General features: G+C 41.0%; 1 protein-coding gene across 2 annotated transcripts in view; it reads right to left on the bottom strand.

Moving 5' to 3' along the window:
* The window catches only part of sntg1 (syntrophin, gamma 1), a 90,428-nt gene extending 72,786 nt beyond the window's left edge, over window positions 1-17,642 (bottom strand). The window contains exons 1-3 of one of the 2 annotated variants that reach the window (XM_025052613.1): window positions 16,331-17,642; window positions 13,978-16,287; window positions 13,726-13,855 (exon numbers count right to left, since the gene is read on the bottom strand). The gene's annotated coding sequence lies outside the window, so the exon portion shown is untranslated. Of the gene's footprint in view, window positions 1-13,725; window positions 16,288-16,330 lie in introns of those variants that run through there. The other variant, XM_025052614.1, reaches the window with a different exon arrangement.
* Window positions 17,643-22,980: the final 5,338 nt, after the last annotated feature.

A 22,980-nucleotide genomic window follows, 5' to 3' on the forward strand; every position in this document is an offset into this window, starting at 1 on the left:
ACAGTACGAGATGGGGATGCAGTCGGTACTAAGGGAAACACATGCACATTAATATAAAACAATATTAAATTATAATTGTATATGTCTTCAAATGTGTTCAAATGTGATACTGTTCCACTGAAAAGTTACACTGAAAAATGTCACAGTGACAAAATAGTGCCTGTTAAACATTGTTGTAATGTCTTGCCCCACTACAGAGTATCATGTTATATGTTCAGGGAGAGTGTCATGTTATGGAGGTCATTGAATGTGAACTGAAGAACATTAAACTTCAAATCTGAACCCCAGAGGAAACCAGGGTCAGAGCGAATGTAACACACTCTAGATATCTTTTTCACACAGAAAAATAAAGAAGAACAAGACTGCAGGTTGTAACTGACTGTTACGTGTGTATGTGTGTGTGTGTGTGTGTCACAAACACCGACTGTATTTAACAGTAGCACTTTTGTTAATTAGCCTTTGTTTATTTGTTTGGATAAGAATTTAAATTATTTTACACTAAAGTGTTGTTATTCTGCTCTTCACGCCTGTGGAGCACAGTCATTGACATTTGTTATTATCTCTATAGTGTTGTATTTACACTAATTAACTAAATATATCTATTTATAGTGAACTGACCGTTCCTGTCAGTTTAACTTGATTACATGAGTTTAATAGTCTAGCGTACAACACACCAGCAAAATCATTCTATTTCCTCCAAAGTCAATTAAATCTGCAAAAATGAAAACACTTTCCTAAAGCTATTGTTTGATTTCTACAGTGTTTTCCACTGTACAAACGTGCAACGTACAACAAGGCAAACACCAGAACAGAGGATCCAAATGGGACAAACATGCAAATACAGTCAACTGAACTACCACAGTTTGTTTTCCATAATAAACGTATACAGTATGACCTATAACCTCGAGCATGCGACCTTTAATTACAGGACTGGGTTAAAATAGTAAATCCTGAGAGGGTGGGAGCGTCAGCTGAGACAAATCAGCAAAGATCAATGACTGGTGAAACAATGGCACTTGGACTGAATGTAACAACAAGTGGCTGTGAATCAAATTCCAGTTTGTACAGGAAGCCGCAGAGAACCAGGAAGGACACTGCCCTCGGTCTTCCTCTGCTACGTCAAAAAATACACCAGCCTCTGGCACCAGGCGCTGCCCCGTCAGGATCCTGTTTTCAATTTTTTACTGTTCCACATTTTGGCATTTGAGAAAGGAGAGAGTCGGCCGACGAGGCAGCTCCAGTCCACTGTTGTAACCGTACGACCGTAAGAATGAAGGGTTGTGACATGTGGTCTAATAATAGAGGAAACGTACTGTATGGTTGGTACCTCTCTGCCGTATAGACTCCTGTACCTATTTAAGGGATTTGAAGAACAAGAGGAAGTCATTATTGCAGCACTGTTTGTGATTCGCCTCCGTGAGTCTGTGTCACGTTGAAGTGACAGTGATTCATCAGTCACATGACACTGTTAAGGCTGTGATGGAAAACAAGTGTGTGACCTTTAAGCTGACACACATGTCACATGTATTTACTGTTAGGACAGTAATGCAATAACAACACTTCCTCTGGAAGATCGTATCTCGATGTGGATGAGGTGCTTCCACAGTTAATTTAGATCTAAAACAAACAGAACGTATACTGTGGGTATTGGTTACAGAGGCAGAGAATGTTCTACTTAGATCCACACCCAGATTGTCTCCCATCAGGAAAAGCATTGACACGTGCCACTATTTGACAGCACAGTTTTCTCCCCAGGATATTTGTCACCACTCAGCCAACTACAGGCAGCAACAACAAATACCGCCTTAACATCTTTCACCGCTTAATCCGTTTCAGGGCCCTGCCGGGAGCCAAAGTCCAACCTGGACTGTCTCCAGTCCATCACATGACCACAGGCACAGACAAACAACCATTCACACTCACTCTCATCCCTACTGTCAAAATGCAGAGAAGGTTTAACCAAATCCTGCCTGTTTTTATCTGCAGTGTGACCTGGCAGATGGGAATTAATGTGTAGTTTGGACATCATCTAAAGTGTACCATATTTAGGTCAGTTCTGTTTTCCTAAGTCCTCTGTAGGCTGACATGGTGCAACGTTGTGGCCAGCTTGTGGCCCAGATCTGGCACACAGCAGTGTACTGCCATAACACTGAGCCATATGTCAACATTTCATAAGAACTTTTTATACTTCCCAAATGTTTGTCAAACACGGACAAGTTTAGAGGAGAAAAGGAGAAAATATATTTACACTGTATACTATACTACTATAAAGTATACTGTATATACTGTATATCAACTTGGAGAGATTGATTTTGAGGAGGTTAGCGACACAGGTCGTATAATGAGAGCTGAAAATATTTGGTTTTGTCCACATTTTGTTGTGGCCTGTTTAACAGCCAAAGATTTTGGTTTGGATATATATACAGTATCTGAATAATACAGTATCTGATAATCTATAAGCTATTATGGTGACGTTCTTTCCTGACATTTGAGGTGTATTTGCTGACAACTTAACACACTGCAGGTCAAAAGTTTGATCACTTCCTCCAGCTCGGCAGCCACTCAGCCAATAACCAGAGTAATGAAACAGATATAGGAAAGGGCCATGTGCTCTATCTGCATTCAATCTCTATTTCCCTCCCTGTTAAACTATAGCTGTTGGGCTGCTCTCCTACCAAGCACAGAGACCGGACTTCCAGCTGGAAATGTTCTATTGGGCTCTCGGCCCATTTTCTATAATCTTTGCTTATTAAACGCAGCCCGTCCTACTTGATTCGCATGCTTTGTGCAACAGAATACATAAATCCTGGTAAAAGATTGAATGTGTGAGAGGAAGAAAAAGAAGGGAAGCGTTTAGAGAGAAAAAAGAGGGAGGGGCAGAGAAGTGGGGAGAGTAATTACTCGCCATCATTATTATCATCATCCAGATTCATCATTCTCACAATTATGGAATCTCCAAAAGCAAAGAGGGGGACAACACTTGAGAAGCCATACTTTAACCGCTCCACTTTTAATTTGTGGGAGTTGTTTTTAAGGCAAAATATATGTCATTACTCAGCGTAGAGTGTCACGGTAATCAGTGAGACAGAACTCGTCCGACGAGCGGCATCAAGAAAAATGTGAGACTTCATGAAAATGATGCACAGCTTTGATACGAGCCAGTGATGAGTACGTGTTGCGTTTTCATTATCACATCCTTTTGAAAAAGAAGGAAGGACTGAGGTTGGTTTGAATCCAGATAGACAATAGAAAAAAAAAACATTATTATGGATGTCTCTACCATATTACACTACCTTACAATAAAAAGAATGAAAAGAAAAATACATAGTAGTATTGTAACTTGTCATCATTTAGAAACTAAGTCAACAAGGTCTCAGAAAAGATGGGGGAGGAAAAAAAACTTTTTTGGTTTCTGAAAATAACAAAGCTATTTTTCAACGACCCATTTTGGTCTAAACACGTCAGCAAGAGTTCCCACCCTTCTTCCTAGAATGATCCGGGATGTCTTTGGCACCTCAACCTGTTTCGTTGCTTCATCCAAACACTGAATTCAAGTTTCTTTCAAAGGTATTTTCATCTACAGTAAAAAATAAAATAAAAAACTTCAGATGGATCCAGATCAAAACCTGTTGAAAAGCTTCAATATTTTAACATTTATTTAAAAAATGTGATGTTTTCTTTGACTTCAAAATAGCACATTTTTAAATTATGTATGGAATTTAAAGTAACACAGAGCAAAAATGGGTAAAGATAAAAAGAATAAAAAATGTCAAAGTTATTGAGCAGCCTGACATATATGTCTACACATTATATGTTTATATATATATATATATACTATAGTCACACTTTTGCAAGGAAAACACGACTTCCCTTTGATTCCCAGACTATAAAGAATCCCAGAGTATTAAACAGTCTGTTGAGTTTACTCTAATAATGTTTACTCATGGAATCCGAAAGGTTAAACATCAATCTATCTAGAAACAACATTATTATCTGGCTAAAGATTTTTTTTTTCCTTTTCCTTTTTGTCAGAGCCATTTCTAAAATTAGATCTGCTGTTGGCTGCCTTCACGGGCACGAGTTAACATGTGGACAGAGGTTATGGGAGCCAGTTTCCTAACATAAAAGTGAGCTGCAAGTCATTTCATGAACAATGCAAAAAGATCAATAAATCCTGTTTGTTTGTTCGTGTGGGTGGTTGTGTGTGTGTCAGCCTGTCTGCTGAAATATAAAAAAAAAAGAGGTCATGTATACAAAAATAGAGGCCCAAGATGAAACAGCGTCGTAATCCAGAAAGTGTAAGTGTGTGTGAGATAATAGTCCGTGGATTTTGTGAAGTTCTGAGTTTGCATTTTCTCTAACAAGGGGTCTGGCGTCCCCACAGCCGTCAGTGGGATCCACGCTGGGCCCTTTTGCAGTAATCAGCCAGACTGTCTTGCTCTAATTGTTTCCAGATTTGTGTGGGAGGTCAGAGCCCCGGAGTGCTGATCCTTGCCAAGTTTATAAACAGAGCAGTGTTTCCAGATGGCCACTGGCTCCAGACTGGCTAGCAGGTTGATTGGGACCAGAATAATAACAGGTGGAGAACAGACAATGAATTCCTTGACACTTTCTGCCTTGTATACACAGAAACACACTCTCACGCACGTGTGCGGGTCACACTCACACACACATGCACACACACACGCAGACACACACTGAGTAACACACTTTTAGAGAGAGACTCCTGACGCCATCTCTGTGGTTGGAGCTCAGTAACAACCAGATCTGAGGGTAACACAAGGAGGATGTCGAGCCCATTCTGAGAACTGAATACAGGCTGTTTTAGGGCTTTATAGACGGAGGAATATGACATGAAACGGCCCAGACATTTAAGTCTCTGTATTTAAAGACTTAATAAATTTAACTCCATCCTCTGGCAGACGAGTAATTGTATCATTGACTCCATTAAAAAAAGAAAGAAAGAAAAAACAAAGAAAAAAACATTTTGCCAGTTGACTTCTCCTCTGCACTGATTAATGTTTGGCATTTTACAGTTTATCTCTGGTTAGTTGGCTCGGCGGTCTGAAAACGCTTGTCTTGTGTTGAACAACATCAGATGATAAAATTGCTAAATACATAATTGCGAAATATGAGAAGTAAAATGGTTTCAGGTTTGTTTGGTTTTTTCCAAAGCTTAAGTAGCAGTTTGTGAAAAGCTTCAATCGAAAAAACCTAAAAAGTGATGTATTCAAATCACATTTATGAGCCACATATACAATAAAAGTTACTAGTTTATTAAATGTAAATTCAGATTTTTTTTATGATTCTTTTCCCTTACACTTAAATGTCTTTGTATTAATAGTCCCTTTACACTGAGCTGCTGTATAAAAGACAATATTTTCATTTATAATTGCCGCTCTGCCCTGTGGTGTTTTTAAAACTACTTGTCTTTGCGTGGTGTTTGATGTCATTAATGCCTGAAAAACAAAGAAATTCACAGAAAAGAAAATCAAAAGCTCCATGGTGACAGTGTGATAGTTAATGTTTTGTGTCCTTTTCCTTTGACCCCTTTTCAAACCCTGTGGTAAGTGAAAAATATCACAGCCCACATTGTGCCTTCCAGAGGTCTGATAGTGTCTGAAGTCTCACTGTTGGAATCAACAAAGATCTTCTACCATTATTATGGCAAAGAATATATTTTACAGCAACATCTCCTACTGCCAAGGAATCAGTGTTTAAAACGGCCAACAGGCAAATGTTCACAACAGGCACAGAATGCAGAAAAGATGTTCCCACACCTAGAATGATGCTTGATCTCGAACGGTTGGAATTTGTAGATGGAATCAGGGTTAAAATGGGAAGAACAAAGAGCATCATCGCTTCCATAATATCTATGGTTAATAAACGGGAATCCAACCACAGCTGGAAAAAACATTCAGACACACACACACAGATACACAAACACAGGAAGTAACTGATTATTATTATTATTATTATTATTATTATTATTATTATTATTATTATTATACAAGCTAGCAAAACTAAGCTAAGACACTTCAGCGCATCTGCTGATACTGAATTTAAAGTTTACCAAGTTCATTTAAACAAGTCATAATTGTATGCAATTGTTATTCCACCTACAACAACTTAACTGTGTGTGTGAGACATTACCACAATTAAATAATATTTTAGTCACACTTGAAAAATATTAAAACTCCAATTCCATTTAGACTACCATCATAATTTGGTTTTCTCTTTCTTCCATGTCGCAAACGCACACACACACCCAGCAAACACGCACGCACGCACACACACACACACACAGTTGCAGAGTCAAAGTGTCAGCAGCTCTAGTAAAGACTTTCCCACCATGATCACATCATTAGCTCCAGTCTGTCTCTTAATGCCTTTCTCAAGTTTATGTTTACAAAATCCAGTCCTTCCAAGGTCTCTGTAAATGCTTGAGAGATGTGTGCTCCGGATAAGAGAGAGAGAGAGAGAGAGAGAGAGAGAGAAGGTTCTCTTGGTGTGTGAGCATGTGTATGTATGTGTGTGAGAGAGTGTGGGGGGGGGCTGCCTTTCATCGGTATTGCTCTGCTACACTTGTTTAGGCCAAGGTTGGCCCCTGTTTTGCAGTAAGCGTACTCCACTCCAGATGTGCGTCGGCTCCAGAGTGGCTGCCATGTACAGTAAACCGGCATCTGAGGGCTCGTCAATCTGTGGGGTAGAGTGCTGCGGTGTCGTCAGCCCTAGCCACTGGTATAAACGGAAATTTGTACTGCAGAGCTCCCATGAGGTCCTTGGGGAGGTGAAGTGGAGGGGAGGGGGGGGTGTTTGTGGAGGGGAGAGAAAAAAAGTGGAAGTGAAGCAGGGGAGTGAGGGAAATTTGGAAATGAGAACTCAGTACTAGAACTACTGATGAGAAGCGATGGACGGACCGTGTTAATGCGCACACAAAAGGTGTGTGTGTGTGTATAATATTGTCCAAGAGGATAATGAGCTCACTTGGCTGAGCGCTGGGACATCAAATGAGCAGGAGAGGGGAGGATGTCGACACAAGAATAAATGATTACTTTCGCAGAGAATTTCTATCTGCCGTGTGTGGAAGCAGGTCATCGGCGGGTTATTTCACCAAGCTCAAAATTAAACCATCCAGTTCCAAGTAGATAAAATTAGACAACTTCATAAAGTGAGACACAAATGATTTGAGGAGCCTAAAAGTGAAACCAAAGACTTCACACAATGGGCTCAAGCATTTGGAGCAGGTGACAGGAAGGAGACAGAGGTGCCGCCACTGAAACATCTACACAGAGATGACATCACTCACTCGATGTAAACACATGTGGACGGTGACATGACGGAGAAAAAGCCTTTCTGGGAGAGGACGCAGAGCAGACTCTGGAGTGTCATCAGAGCAGACAGTGTTTCCCCCGCACATTCCTGCCTTTACATTTTCCCATGCTCGGCGCTCCAGTCCTGACTCAGCGCCATTATCGCTCTGACCAACTGGTAGGAAAAGCTGGCGATGACTTACAGACTGAAGCCCTCGTGTCCAGACTAATGTTTTAACTCTGTCCTCAGTGTGGTTTCCTCCCACCCGTTTGTTATTAAAGGTCATTCATGTCTGCGTCTCACTGAACAGTCTGAGGCATGAGAGAGCTGCAGATAATGACTGGATGAACAGACTGATGGTTTTTATGTTCTGTAACTGTTACCTGAGTCTGAGATGGACAACAATCAGGTTTTTCTTTTGTTTTTTTTGGTCTAAGTCAAACTAACCAAGTTTTTCTTTTGTTTTTTTTTTTGGTCTAAGTCAAACTAACCATAAATCTGAAAAATGTGTTTTCTTAGTTATATTTATCCTGGGGTTTTTCAGTCATTTACACATACCTATAACTTAGTTATATAAGATTTCATAGGTTAGATGTTAGGAAAGATCAGTTGACACAGTGATGTTTTTGCCAAAAGGTTAAAAGGTCAATAATAGCTAAACACTTGTCATGTTTGGTCAATTTAAACCTATCCTTGTTGCATTGGTCGACAAGTGAAATCAGTCCAAATTCAACTATTAATTTATTTTTACTTCTGTATTTTTTTGGACAGTGGGAGGAAACAAGTATACCTGTACACACACACATACACACACAGGCTTCTAAGGCTTGAATCAGTGATCCTCTGACTGTAAGGCAAGACGGACCACCGTGTCATCACCGGGTCCTGGTGACACTAAAATGCTTTTAAATAATTAACCAATCTAGTGTCAGTGTCAAAAAGGACATCCTCCCCTTAATTCTAATGGGACATTGTCCAACATGAATTATAGTCTGTTCCTGTTCATTTTACCGTTTTCCTCGGCACATTTTGTTAATATCTGCTATTAACCAACCTGCGCTCGTGGCCACTGAGGAGACATGCTGACATTTGGGGCTTATTTCAGAGACTGCAGGATGTAACGAGATTCCACTGCTACTTGATTGTTCTCACTGTGCACATCAGGTAATAAATAATCAAACCAGAGAGAACAAGTTCAGAGTCGACCTAGAAACGGTCAAGAAACAGCAAAGAAGATGACGAAGAGCAACGGTGGAGCAACAAGGAAGCATAATGAGAGCATTCAGACTGCATTGTCGAACATTTTTAAATCTTAACAAATAACCAAGTCTTCTCAGGAGAATGGTATGAACAGCACTGGGACCAACAGGAAAACTAAATGCACCATTTACTGCTTTGGTCTGCTTCAAAAGAACCCAACTTATCACTAAGTGATAACAAACCCTTACACTGAATCTGTGGTTTTGTTGATATCCTTCACTGCATCTGACCATAACATGACTTTGTTTCACCCTTTGAAACACAGACCCACTGACCGACCCCCAATTTCCTCCGGGGTCTCCCCTGCTTAGCGTTGAGTCCCACCCCCACCTCCACCAGCCCAGTAACAAGGCAAGGCGTCAGAGGCCTGATTATTTGCACTGACCCGGGTCTGTCTCCTCAGGGCGGCTGCCTTTACCCAGTCGCACTGGATCCATTGACACGGTGAGAGGGGAAAAGAAGGGGGGAAGAAAACAGGCCCTGGCTCCAGTCAGTCGGCCCTGCTCGGCAGGTTGATGAATGTCCAGGACTTCATGATCTTTGCCACCCAAGCCAGTGGAGTCAGGCTACAATGAGTTACAGTCTCTGGGTTAGAAAACCCTCCTGGCCGCCACCACCACTCTGCCCACCCCCCCTTTTGCTCAGACAACCCGCAAGCCCCAATGTTTCCCCAAAAAACCTGAGCTGGCCGCCCGGCCTCCCTCCCTTCCCAAACACTGGAGGTCTATCCTGCACCCTCCTGCAGCCGCCACCTTCCTCGCCCTTTCAACCCTCGGCCCTGACTGCGCCAATTCAATCTGGGAGTGCTCACTCACAGGTCTAACCACAAGCTGGCACCGCTCTCCACGGCATGCCATTCCATTACAGTTCATACAGCCTACAGCAGGTTGCTTCAGCATATGTGCATATGTGTGTTGAACACCTGACCATGTTTGAACGGGACCTTGAACAATGTATGGAAAGCTGGGGATTTTTTTTTTCATCCCCTGAGGTAAAAACTACAAGTGAAATATCTTTCTTTTTTTTCTTTTTTTTAACTTACAGTTACAAGACACAGTGCTTGCCTGAACAGCCTTATAAAAGTAAAACATCGGTGAAACTATGTGCTAAGGTTGGCTGTAAAACCAAACCACAATGACAAGAGGTAAAACGAGAGCATTGTTAAGGTTGCCCCCCCCGCTGCTGCAGCTAATTGTGTTCCACTGGCTGGCTCTAAGTATTAACCGAGTGAGAACATCTTGTTCAAGTGTTTTTCTTATCATTTGCACTTGGACAATGGAGAACGAGCCGGCTGCTGGCGGTCTGGCAGTAGTACAGTTGGATGTGTAATCACGGACTCCAGTAATGTTCTGTAGAACCGAGAGCCTCGGTGAATTTAGTCACCTGACATGATTCACACTGCATGGACTGAAAGGTTATTGATAGCACGGAATCAGCGCTGGGAAAGAAAAGAATTAGCTCCAAGGAAATGAGAGAAATGATTAGACCATACAGAGCTGAAGACAAATATGCCATGCCATTAGAAATGCAATTATTCGCTATTATGGCAAAGCACACTCATTACTGTTCCCTGCAATTGAGACTGGCAGCGCTCGTGGTAACTTGATGACGCACGTCTTATGGTTCTTTTGGCTGTGGAGAACGAGTCTGAGTGTCTTGTGCCTTTTTTTGTTCCCCACCTTCTCCCAGAAATCCTGACCGACCCCTTTAATCACCTCACAATTTCCCTTGTTTTTGACTCCAGTGGCCTGTTGAACGTTTGATTCATGTGAAAATCACTGGCTAATAATGAGGTGCCTTCGAGCGTTTGTGTGAGGACACTGATCTCTCAATTTCAAATGATTAGATTTACAGTACTGAGCAAAAGCAGTAGGCAGGTGCACACGTTTCCTATGGATCCCATGGTGTGGCTTTTACTATTACGACTTATTTAATGCAAATGTAAACAACCAGAATTTTCAGCCATCCTCTGCAATTTATTAATAAATAGAGTTAAGAGTTAACAAATGGTATTAAGGAAAATTCACATGTTACTATATGGTGTTGAAGTGAACAGTCCAGTCCACTGCTGACTACGGACAGTGTAAGTCATTTGACATGAGTTATATTCTGCACACTCACAGCACTTTCCAGATATTGATGCATTAATATCAACACCTTGATGGTCAAGCTGGCACAAGTATGAAGGGCTAAGTGCTTATGCTGTCTGTAAAGTAAATCTTGATTTGAAAGTGACTCATTAAAACAGTTGTCGGACGCCGTAGCGCTATAGAAATATTTCCGTACGTCTGCGCAACATCAAGAAGAAAATATACAATAAACACTTTCCTCATTCCAAGTCCTTAAGGCTCAACAGAGATGTGTTTTTAGCTCATAAAAAACAGCAGATAAAAGGGTCAGAGGATGTGTGATCAGCTGACGCCGTGTCTGTCAGAGGACTCTCTGTATGGCTTTTCAAAGGAAACACTGTCCGCACACGTTTCATCCTTCTGTTCCCTGAAAACCATGCCTAACTTCCGTTCAACCCCCCCACTGTTGCAGGAGACATTCCTCACAAGACGGCTGAATAGCGGCCCTGTTGCAGGTCAGCCTCGGCGGCAGCAGCAGGCAGTTTACAGGGTCCCTGCTGTGTGGAGCTGTGACCTGGCCTCAGAGCTGTGCTCCCAGGTGACAAATAAAACACTAGCCCTCACAGGAGCGTGACTTCACAGGCTCCACAATGCTAATTCAATACAATACATTTAATTGTGGCCCATTTGAGAGGAGCTGGTGAGATTCTTTGCCAGCCATTCACAGGATTACTGCTAATTAGGGAATAAATGTGCGGTTAAAGAGTCTGGGATGAGGTAGTTAATGTGGAGCCCTCTTAATGGACACTTACAGCTTATAAGTCTGATTCTCACAAAGCAATGTTTGATCAGAAGGACTGGTTTCTGCTCTTTTTAATGGCAACCCATTAGATTTGGGATTTTTTACGCAGTAATAAATACATAAATAAAAAAGAATTACACTTTGTTTTATTTGACCTCACCAAATGTCAGCATCCAAGATGCTCTGCTGCCTCGTTGCTAAATATCAGTTTGATTATCTTGGTGCTGACATTTAAAAGAATTCACAGCATCATTTCTTAAAAAGCTTGTGTAAGGAAGTAGTGATCAGACGGCTGTAGATACAGACCAGTCAGATACCAGATGGCCTGAGCACTTATCGGTGATGGCTTCATGTGACGTCTTAGAGTTGTTATTACTCAGAGCACTGTGGAGGACTGCTGTGGCTTTATTTATAGTCACACTGCATTTAAAACTTTGCTCAAGTTTTTTTTTTTCTCCCGCAGAATTAAGCCGCCCACAATTTGCAGCCATGCACGGTTAATGAACGAAACCCAACGCCAACACGAGACATTAACAGAAACTTATGTCTGATGTGACCTTTTTAATCAACAGTTGAAGAACAGCACTAAAGCAGAGTATGTCTAATATATCTGGTACATATAAAAACATTCTTACTTATGTTCAGTTCTGTTCTTTGTCAAACAGCCATTCATGCTCACAGTCCGTTTCTATGAGGCTTACATGACTTATACACACAAAAAACAAAGCTTGCGACACAGATATCAGCAGTAGATAATGAATGGATAGAAAATGTAACAGAGACAGGACTGAAAAGACGGAGACAAGATCTATGAAGGTTTCTTTAGCAGGTGAACTGGTAGCAGGAGTGCGTGGGCTTCGAGACTATGTAGCAAAATTGTTCATTTCAGAGTAATTCTTTTTGCAAATACATTGTTTATTCAAATCCAGCAGCTACGCTCTATGAGAGAATAAGAATCTGTATGCCTACATGCAGACTGTGTCAGGTTAATATATAAATAATAATAATATATGTGGATGATATATGACCTCTGTGTGACACGTCATATATGACACGTGTTTATTTCACAGATTTGTATTCATTTTTAACAATAATAAATTAGTCCCATTTACTAAAATTCTCTGCTTTAATGTTAGTTTTGATAAAAGTTTTGTATCTATTTTTTAGAAACTTCAAGTTGTATAGTTTCTGAAAAATATTATTTTCTAAGTCTGACTCACAAGGGATCTTGACCTAAAAATAGTTTCCTGACATGTAACAACATATTCTACTGCTACCATTTTGGAGACAATATGTCATTTTGAAATAACACCAATCCATCTGTGCCCCCTTCATTTCGAGTTTGTGACATCAAATCGAGAGCTTGGATATTTTGGTCCATCAATAAGACAGATGGTCTGTGCAGCCAAACTCGCTCAGACACACAGCATCCTCACATCAATTTCTGCCAAACGCGCAGCAAAGATTTCTATCTCAATTAAAGGAACCAAACTGAACCAGGAAGAGAAGCGATACAGCCAGAAAGCCGAGACTGGCCTTTGACCAAATCTGTTGTTGTTGTCAGCTGATAAAAACATTCCCATTTACTCCCATCCATCTATCAAAACAAAGTTAGACCATATTGCTCCAGTCAAAGTTTCAAGTTTATTCCATCTTTTTAAGTGGTTCTAGCTGCCAGTGTGACAAATGTCTTTGTTAAAAATAAGTTGCCATGTCGGTGTCTGAGTGAATGATTCCTCAGCTTGAAACATGATTACATTCTGGTTCTTTTTAATGTCATAATATGACAAACAAACAGAAAAAACAAAACTGTGCTTCCGTATCTTGTCATCTGTAGATTTGATGTCTAACTTAACACATGTTGAGCTCTCCCTACTGCAAAAAATGAATAAATAAATATAAATAATGGCAGTTACTGTTACTGTGACCTTAGGTTTAGCATTTTGGGGACAAACCCTGAACGTCTGGTTGTCAATTCTTTTAAAATCTGCACTGAGGAGGATTGACAGTTGACAGCACAACCTTAAGCAGCATACAAAGTATTGGTTTCCATTTGCTTTGTTATTCGAGATCAAATAAGCAGTAGCAAAGCAATCCATGACAAGTAGCTCCATCTAGGGTGAATACTATCACTTAAACCAAAACTACATATTACAGTAATGAAAACACACCATAGCCAAAACAACAGTTAGCTCACACAGCACAGTAACAACCAACAGCCTACAAGACAAGTTCTTGTTTACGTTGTTAGATATGTAGTGAATACAGTTTTTGACATACCTGTCACGTGCAGGAGGTTCAAGTTCAGCAGTCAGGGCCCAGATGCAGTTCTCAGCACACAGAGTTCCGATGCAGAAGTTAAGTGACTCAGTCCACCTTAATCTGTCAGTTAACCCAACAGAAAGTGAGTCTTCACTCAGGGACCAGACAGAGGGGGGAAACAAGGAAACAGACAGGGAATTAGCAATGTGGACAAAAACACAACCATGATGAGAGCAACAAAAACAACAAGAATCAAAAATACAAATTTACCTGACACAAACAGTGGCAGTGAGGAGAAAGGTGTAAACACTGGGTGAGAGGAGTCTGACAGACTCACTGGGAATCACAGGACACAGGTGATCGTGATGAAACTGATTACCCCAGTGTAGACTCACAGAAGTGCAGCAGGGCAGACAGGCCTGACAAAAACCCTTGTTTACATATTCATTTGAACCCAAACCGGTGATTTTGCATAAACACCCTTCTGTGCATTCACAGAATCTATAATGATGCCCCTTCATACAGTACATTTGGATGGTTTTTCATATGGAACACATTTGTGCCAGTGGCCTATAATAAGAGCACAGTAACACTTGGGCCAAGCGTGCAACTGTTTGAAAGAGATATTATGGGATTACGTGGTGAACTAAAGTGTTGGAAAGACAAAAACAGAATAAATAAAGTCAGAGCAGCTTATGCTCTGTTTTATAGTGTTGTGGATGCAGCACATGGAAAGATCTGTGCGGGTTCTGGCAAGAACAAGAACCATGTGATTTGTGTTTTGGCTGTCGTGGACCTGGCAGCCAACAAAGACAAATTTATGGATATATTGCTAATAAAGTCAATACTATGGTCGAGCTAGCTTCTTTATTAATAAATGTACTAATGTAGTAGTATTCTGATTAATCACACACAGTGAGATCCAACGTGTGTGTGTGTGGCTGACTGACTGGGATTGATTTCTGCCCGACTTACTGACTACATTTACGAGTGCATTTTTATAACAAGTTAATTAAACGCATTTTAATCTTTGATGTTGTGAGCAGCCCCCCCCCTCACCTCACCACCCCCCCCACCTCCATGAAAATTAAGTGCCTGTCTAATGATTTCATTCAAGCAGTGGGTCTTAATGCTTTACCTCAAGATCCATAGCCAACATGTGATTTGTGTATCGCCAAGTCTTTTATTTTGAAGGCCCAAAAAGCTAAAAAAATCCAAAACTCCATCAACTCGGCTGCCATGCTACTCTTCTTCTATTTGTCTGAGTAATGTAGAAAAAATGTTTGTTTTTATTTAGTAGAGTTAGAGTAGAGATCATGTGATATATATTATTATAATGCATTAGTTTACATACTGCAGACTGGTACTGTCTGCAGATGGGATTATGTATATATACAGTATATATAGATGATGTTTGTCACCATATCTAGGGACAGTGAATCTGTAGAGGTCTTTGTAAATACAGTGGAGAACAGCAGCACAAAATAGATCTTCTATTGATTGCATTCATTCCCTGTAGAATAGCTGGCCTAGTGGGAGTCCACACCAGTGTGGTGACTGAAGTCCAGCAGGACTGTGGTGTCTGTCTGATGAAAGAGGTACTATCTGTCTCTACCACATACAAAGAGGGAACTTTCACACTTTATTATAGTGGAAAAATAATCATGGATTAAATGTGTATTGTACTTGGAATTATTAGTTCAATAGTCGGCTGTTGTGTCTGTTTATGCTCTTTTTAGATCAATCACCGTCATGTATTTAAGGAAATGAGGGACAAACGAATGTCTCTGTGGTCCATAGGACTGTAAATGTACTTTTTTTTTCTGTGATTATCTCCTGAATAATGGTGGCTGTAAAACTACACTACACCTTCTGCCTCCTGGATCAAATGAGCAGGTTCTCAGCAGGCGCTCAGCACTGTTAACACCAGCTGTAAACCAAACCTCCCAGGGGGTCAGAGGTCAAAATGTTTGGCCTTCAGAGTGACTCCGTGGGCTGAGCATGAGACGAAGCCCGCCCATGGGGTGGTCGCCTAAACAACCATGCTCATGTTTATTATGGTATGGATCGTGATGATGATGATGGGAATTTGTACTGCTATTATGTAATTGTAGTTTCACTACTGTGTCAGAGAAGTAAAGGTTCAGTTACATAGTTTTTAATTCACAATTTAATTAGTGCCACAATCATTTTGCATTTGTCATTTTTTTTTTTTTTTTTTGTCCAGTTTCATCTGTAACGCTAGCTCGACTCAGATGTGCATGTGTTTGGAGATGTCTGCTGACAGCGAGCTAGCAGGGCAGCAGCAGCACCTTAAGGTATCTCACTATCACAAGTGGAGCACAGATAAAGGCAGCCATGCAACTTAGTAAAGGAGCTTTGAAGGTTGCTCTCTTGCTTAACCCCGGCCTGATAAAATTGGCTCAAAGGCTGTGATTTTGCTTGAAGTGATACAGACTTGATCACATGTCCAGCAGTGGCTCTCAGTGGTCTTTTCCTTTAAAGTGAGTTGTAAAGGGTGCGACCTTTTGATGGAAACACCTTTGACCTCTTTGGAAAGTATATAAAAAATAGTGCAACCTCCTGGTATTTTATCTCTTGGAACTGAAAGTATATAAAAAACCTCCTGGTATTTTATCTCTTGGAACTTTTTGTATGTGCCCTAAAATTTTAAATTGCCTGAGAACATAAGGATTTCCCTTTTCTATTCATTGCTTTATTTATCATTAATTTTACAATAATTTGTATTCTTGTCTTTGGGACACCTCCCTAACACAGTATTTCTTGCAGCTGTGTCTGATTTACAGACGTCGTTTTTTAACCTCTGTCTGTAGACGTGTTACAGCGGTGTTTACTTTTGTACTGAGACAGTGTCACCCGGGGTGAAGCTCCAATTTCTGAGAAGTTCCACACAACACTCCTTCTGTAGCAATATATAGAGACTCGTCCTATTATTACTCAATCACAGTCAGTCTAAAGGATCGGTTTCCGCAATAGCAAATCTTGACATTCCTAGAAAGATGAGAAGATGCAATCTTCTCTTCCTCACGAAGACTTTGTTTGACAAGCTCATACCATTTCTTCCTACTTCACTGCTATTTTCTCTTTACTGCTTGTCATCTGGATAAACTGTTGGGCGTCTCTCTTCTACATAAGGACATGGCCATTTACTGACTGAAGTCCCTTGACATAAAATATGTGAGACTTTGGCTCTACACACAAAACATATAGCTTTGATTGAAAACGTACAGTTTCTAAGACAATATTCGTAACAGGCCGATTGTTGCGTTGTGTCGGCAGGCACACGGCCAGTTTTGTTTTTATCAAACAGGACCAGTGTTATTTACCTGTGTTGCTGTGAAAACATTAGCCACTGAAATGAATCTATCTTAACACAAGCGCTCAGTGGCCGTACTCGCATTGTTTAAGGTACAAAAGAGGGCGAGGTGTGAGTGGAGTCGTACTGTAGGGAGCGGTTAACTGTGTCTACATTTATATGAATATATGTTACCACTGTAAAACTGAGCCAGCAATAACAAAAAGAGCAGAAATGATTTTTCAGCAGCTTAATCAAAGAACAAGGCCTTGGAACATAGTTAATTATTTAATCATTCGATAGTGACTTGTTTAACTGCAACTAATTAAAAAGAAAATTCTAAACTCAACCGACAGTGAGGAAGGAAGGTGTTACGTTTCTGGTATGAAAATGACAGAAATAAATAGAGACATGTTTGACATATACAATACAATGATGGTGATTTGTCTTTATAAAGTTTGGATGTTGTAACTATCATGTAGATTTAGCTACAAATTAAGGTTAATAGAGATTAGAGATTAGGGATAACAATGGAAGAATGAACTTTATGTTACGTCAGAAATTTAAAAATGTGTCTCATCAATGTGATGAATGAGGAAAGAGAAACAAAATTTGGATGAAAAGCTATTTTCTGTATAAACACAATGTAAGTTCCACACATGTCTTTTTGATTTTGTATTTGTAAGTTCCACACATGTCTTTTTGATTGAGGCTGTCCTGACAAAAGGCAGAAACTGCGAAGTAAATAATAACAAACTAAGCGTATGATGTATGATTTTCTTTTTTTATATGAACCTTAGATGACGGTCAGAGAAACTACAAAACAGTTTATCCTGGTCAGACATTCTGGACACGCTGTGTTTGGTTTAGCAGAGGAAACACGCCTGGTTTGAGCGTGTAGCAGAGAGAACATGACGCACACGGCTGCTGTGGAAATCACCATCAACAACCAGATCTGTTGTCTGCAGCTCTCTGTCAGATGATGTTTGTGCGTCCACAAAGTCAGGTCTCATCAGTCAGGGTTGGTGTGTGTGGAAGGGGGAAAAATTAAACAATATGGTTTTTTTTTTTTTGTTTTTTTTTAATTACCTCTTTGAGCGAGACAGGCGCAGAGAACACTAAGCCAAAAGTTTGGTTCTGATGAAACAGCTTAGGTGATTAATCAAAAGTGCTTTAATGCTGCGGTCAAAAGACTACACTTTAGTGCACAGCCTAATTGAAGGGTGACTAGAAAGAATTATTTCTTGAACAAAAAGTTCAGTAACACCCAGATAAGAGACTTAGAGCAGCCTTGCCAGTTTGCCCTCATTGCTCTTCATTTGGCATGTATTTTGGCAGGCACTTCAATGCCCTGCACTCCAGGGTGGTATAGATAATAAGAGAGGAAAAGGCAAAGAGAGAAGGACACTAGTGGTCCTAGGAGGGGGGAAGGGAGGAGAAAGTTGTCTCTTATCAGGAGCTGGGAGCAGCAGCCTTTACCTGACGTGAGCACCTGCTGGTTCAATGTGTGCTGGCTGAGGACAAACCCCCCACAACGCTGCATCTGGATATCCTTAGAACATAGGGGGCTAATTAGGTGGGGTATTAGATTGCTCTTCTCTGGTGTTTCATAGATTACTCTAACACAGACCTTTGCAGTAGCACTCGGGCAATTTTTCTTCACACATTAATGGGTTTAATCGATCAAAGGCGGGACGTTCAATATGTGAGCATTAACCTCAGACAAACTATGCAGACAGCTAAGGAGCATTAACTCAGGGAGGGGGAAACTGAACGGCTTCTCATTCATCCTGTATGTGGTGATAACGATAAGCATCAGCAAACCACAAAAAAAAGTTAAACGTTTTTAATTATGCAGACTTAGATCACCACATATCACCGATGCAAACACGTCCAAAACTAACCACAAGCTAAACAAATAACAGCAATGTCAATGCAGCTCACAGTTTGGTGGTTCTTAGACGTTCGCCCCACGTCCATTTGGTTTGTCACTCAGACCGACTCTCTGACCTGAGGGTCCTGAGGTCACCGTGCTGAACCAATGTAAAATGCTTGTTATCGCCCAGCACTGCAACCCTGCTGCACTGAGAGACAAACTGTTTCAGAGACACTACATCTACATGTCCTCCTCCTGTATAACTGAAATTGTAGAGCAGTAGTGAGAGAACTGAAACTGAGTGGTGACATCATTGGGATTTACCGACTGTGAGAACAAGGCACACGACGGTACTTCTTAGTTCAGGGCCGATATAAATATTATGCACTGGAAAAATGAAAACCAAAGGCACTCTGGTTGTAAAAGTGTTTTATTTAGTTTATACACCTACGGCTAAGGCTTGGCAAACTTGGTTATAGTCCTAGTCATTAATAAGGGTGACAAACCAAAAGTGAGATACACAGAGGATATGTATGGACCAGGAACAGGAAGTGACCTAATGCAGTAGATATTATTGAAGAGAATGAAGTTATTAAAAATGATTTAAATTTCTCTCTAACTATCTCCAATATCTGTAGACCACACAAACTTTTTTTACAAATAAATTGATATCAGGAAAAAAAAATAAAGATCCTACTTTTGTTTAGAAAAATTCAACAGTTTTCTTCTTCTTGCATTTTGTTTAAAAAAAACAAAAAACTTCACTAGCAATTAGTCAACTTTGCCTTCATTTGTCCCGGGTGATATTTCTGCAAGGAGTGATTTCTTTCTTGTTCCTACTGTGAATCCGAGCCCAGGATGAGTGCGATTGTAGGGAGCTCTAATGAAAACCAGATGTTCAACTTGTGTCCTCAAAATGAATGAGCCTATTGGGAAACCGTGGAGAGTCTCGGGGGACATTCCACTGGAGGCTAAGCTGATTGGTTCACATTGAAACAACATGGCCAAGATAAACTGGGATTTCAAGAAAGGGGGTCTCTGGACGCTGGGGTCTAAAATAAATCGTTAGGGCTAAAGGAGGAGCTAAGCTCATCCTCTAAGGAAAACAGTGAGTTTTGCAAGTGACTGACACACATGATGACTGTGGCGCCAGTCACCCTTGGTCTACGGCCCAGTTGTGGGCTGTTTGGGAAGTGGAGAGCATCATGGGCCGTGCTTCTTTTGTGCTGATGTCACAAAGCTGCAGGGTATTACTTTTTCCAATTCGTTGTATTTATTTTTCCCTCATGACTTGACTGGGAACTGGGGTTGAAATGTTCTTGTAGAGACACAGATTACTCTTTTGATCTGAAATCCAAATACTGCTAAAGTGTTTAGTCTTGACTCGGGCCAGAACGGAGCAGAGACGTGTGAATTGATAACTTTGTTGTTGAAATGTGTTGTCTTTGTGTTCCAAAATTACTTATGATTTAATGGTGTCTTATTATTAGTGGTGGACTTTTTCAGTTTAGTAGAACAAACACAGATGATGATGAAATAATAAACCAAAGCAAAATGAATGGAGAGACAAAACATCTGATACGTCAAAGCAGCAGGAAGTTACCTATAAATAACTGTCTGGTAAAATGTAAGCAACAAAATTAAAAGTTCCACATTGGGAATTTAAATATTTCACAGTAAATTGATAACATTTATAAATTACCTTCATGCAGTTTGAGGTGAGTCCAGTAACTTACATACATTTATTTTATTTAAACATATTCTTAAACTAGTGTATGAATTTATTGATTGGGCATTTTTAATTGTATGTACAGCTTAATAAAAATGAATTAAAACAACAGTGGTAACAATGGGTAAAAATCTGCCACTCGTATTAAAGATGTGAGAACACTGTGGGAACACCAAGTGAGCGCACAGAACCGACTGTCTGTTCCTTTGAGACTCATGCTGGTAACTCAGAAGTTCAGAAACCCTGGGATGAAATAACAAAACTCCCGAGGTCACAACGGTGGCACTTTTAATGACTGTCAGCCAGTGGTGGAGGTGATTGCTGGTGCCATGTCCTCTGCTGCTCTACGATGCAGCGCTGCACAATGAAAGATCTAAAAAGAGAAGCACGCTTCCACACAATAGCTGGAAAGCAGGAGTGCAGCGGTGCTTTCCTCTGTCACAGGGCTGGTCAGCCTCTTTTGTAAGCACTTCCATCCTGTGAAAGCCCCCTGGTAGACCTCCACCTGCTAGCTGACTGCTGCTCGGCTGCTGCAACTTCTCAGAGAGGAGCGCGCCAGCCTCTCCCCCTCATTTCACTGGCGCCAGCGCTCAATGGGCCCTGCACTTTGATTATTTGTGTTAACAGTTAATTTAGCACCACAGACATATGTGCCAAAGCTGGCTTCACTTCCTCATGCATCACCAACAAATGTGACTTTTATGAGTTCTTTTTCTCTCTCACACACAGAGACACACACACACACACACCCCTCAGCTAAGTTCTCGCCTCACAACTCATTCTGCAAGCCTACTGCAGAGTCTGCCGCCCCCCCAACCCCAAACACACACACAGATACACTCACCCCTGCAGACACCATCTCCTCACCTCCTCTTACCTCTCCTGTCACCCCCTCCACCCCCATCTCATTTTCCAACCTCCCGCCTCCACGCACTTATTTCATTCCTTTTAGCCTTAATCTCTTCCACATCTTGCCTGGGACAGTTATTTCTGGCTCTTCTGTTCCTGATGTTTGCATTATCAGGAATACATTTCACGACAATTTATTCATTGGTTAAATACCACAATAGAGTCCCTCTTTGGGGGGAGAAGTGAACTGCAGTTGAAAAGAATGCTTATCCCTTTCATGGAAGCTTCTGTGTGACATCTTTTTCCATTTGGATGCTAACTGAGAAAAAGAAAAAAAAGAGAAAAAAAACCTCAGAGTTAGAACCTAAAGAAATGCCGGCCTTAATGCAGTAAGCAAATCTGGAAGAGACATTCCAGAGCAGAAAGACGGCATACATTATTATTACTGCTGATAAATTGGGCTAAGTGTGAGAGCATGGAGCACTTTCTCAGTATTAGGCGGCACACAAATACGATGTGCCTTTATTAAAGTCTCTGCCCTCAATACCACAGCCAGAGGATAATGGGAACTGAAACTCAGAGGACTTTGTCAGTGCCTACTTAGCATTGACATTGATACTTAAGGACTGGAAAAGAACAGTGCTGAGGGAGCACAACTAGCCACACCGATGAGCTCATGCCAGGACTATGCAAGCAGAAGGCCGCAGGAGCCATGGAACTATTTGGACATCGTTTGTGCTCTCCCGCTCGTCTGTAGTACAACCCAGTGCATCATCTCTTGTGGTCGGCAGACATGCATTCAAGTGGCCTGAGGCAGAACCTTAAAAGGATGGTCTTGCAATTTTTTTATTGTGTGACTGCATTTCAGCCACTCAGCAGGAGCAAATTGCAACCACATCCCCGACACCGCAGATTCTTCTTCATTAATTCCCCGTCCGTGCCATGTAGTCTATCACTGCTCGACCATTGATTCATGCGCAGTGGTCCGTAATAACATGGCCCCTGTAATGGGCTGTTTGCAGGCAGACAGAAATGGTCGCTGCTGGTATCCTGCAGCAGTATTATTTGCGGTCAAAGTGCTTGTGGAAACACGAGAAAATCTTATGTAATTACTTTTTCTTCAACATGAACACACAGGGTCTGGTTTCTTTACAGCGGTGGGGCAGCTTACAGAGTTCACGGAGGTGTCATAATTTTTTTTTTACATTTGGATTAGCTTCAATCCCTGAAGGGGTCAAACTCATGCCTTTAACTTACAAGTTAATTCTTCTCTCACACTTTACAGAATTGCAATGCAGTAAAAGTCGAATGATTTAGTGCATGAATTCAAAGTCACTTGTTGGTGTTTGATGACACTCCTTTTCCACCACATAAAAGTTTATACGGCCACTCTGTTGACCAGTACTTTAAATATGACTTGCCTTGTCCACATTGGACAGAGTCAACTGGTTGGAAAAGATGCAGAACCGGCACTCGTGTACCACCTCTCCCTCTGCTCTGCAG

This window comes from Cynoglossus semilaevis, chromosome 20 (assembly GCF_000523025.1).
Source record: "Cynoglossus semilaevis isolate Cse_v1.0 chromosome 20, Cse_v1.0, whole genome shotgun sequence".
NCBI classification, from domain to species: Eukaryota; Metazoa; Chordata; class Actinopteri; order Pleuronectiformes; family Cynoglossidae; genus Cynoglossus; species Cynoglossus semilaevis.